We start from the raw sequence: 1487 nt of genomic DNA on the forward strand, positions 1-1487 counted from the left end.
GATAGATTTCTCAGAACACTAAATAGAATACAACGGTTCACATTGATGCTTTGGAATTTCTCGACTCTCTCCGTAGATGAGCTTTTCACGTTTTTGTGCAATTTGAGACATAACTTGGTCTATTCGCGTCTTTACCTTACGAAATGTGGCACGAAGGCTCAACTAGCAAGTTAGACGTTGAAGAGCACTAAATAGAGTACAGCTGTCCAAATTGATGCTTTGGAATTGCTCCACTCTCTCCATAGAGGAGCATTTCACTTTCTTGTGCAATTTCAAACATAACTTGGTGTATTCGCATCATTACCTTACGAAACATGGCACGAATGCTCAACTAGCTAGTTATACTTTCAAGAGCACTCAATAGCGTACAACGGTCCACATTGATGCTTTGAAATTGCTCAACTCTCTTAGTAGAGGAGTTTTTCACGTTTTTGTGCAATTTGAGACATAACTTGGTCTATTCGCGTCTTTGCCTTACGAAACATGGCACGAACGCACAACTAGAAAGTAATACTTTTAAGAGCCCAAAATAGAGTAAGACGGTCAACATTGATGCTTTGGAATTGCTCAACTCTCTCCATAGAATAGCTTTTCACGTTTTTGTGCAATTTCAAACACAACTTGGTCTATTCGCATCTTTACCCTCCGAAACGTGGCACGAAGGCTCAACTAGAAAGTTCGACATCTAAGAGCACTAAATAGAGTACAACGCTCCACATTGATGCTTTGTAATTGTTAAACTCTCCCCATAGGGGAGCTTTTCACTTTTTGAACAATTTCAATCATAACTTGGCCTATTCGCATCTTTAACTAATGAAACGTTGCACGAAGGCTAAACTAGAAAGATAGATTTCTCAGAACACTAAATATAATACAACGGTCCACATTGATGCTTTGGAATTTCTCAACTCTCTCCATAGAGGAGCTTTTCACGTTTTTGTACAATTGCAAACATAACTTGGTCTATTCGCATCTTTAACTTACGAAACGTTGCACGAAGGCTAAACTAGCAAGTTAGACTTCTAAGAACACTAAATAGAGCACAACGGTCCGCATTGATGCTTTAGAATTGCTCAAATCTCTCCATAGGGGAGCTTTTCACGTTTTTGTGCAATTTCAAACATAACTTGGTCTATTCGCGTCTTTACCTTACGAAACGTGGCACGAAGGCTCAACTATAAGGTTAGACTTTTAAGAGCACTAAATAGAGTACAACGATCCACATTGATGCTTTGGAATTGCTCAACTCTCTCCATAGAGGAGCATTTCACGTTTTTGTGCAATTTCAAACATAAGTTTGTGTATTCACATCTTTACCTTACGAAACGTGGTACGAAGGCTCAACTAGCAAGTTGGACTTTTAAGAGCCCTCAATAGAGTACAACAGTTGACATTGATGCTTTGGAATTGCTCAACTCTCTCCATAGAGGAGCTTTGCACGTTTTTGTGCAAGTTGAGACATAACTTGCTCTATTCATGTCTTTACC

This window comes from Tripterygium wilfordii, chromosome 8, assembly GCF_013401445.1.
Source record: "Tripterygium wilfordii isolate XIE 37 chromosome 8, ASM1340144v1, whole genome shotgun sequence".
In the NCBI taxonomy this organism is placed as follows: domain Eukaryota; kingdom Viridiplantae; phylum Streptophyta; class Magnoliopsida; order Celastrales; family Celastraceae; genus Tripterygium; species Tripterygium wilfordii.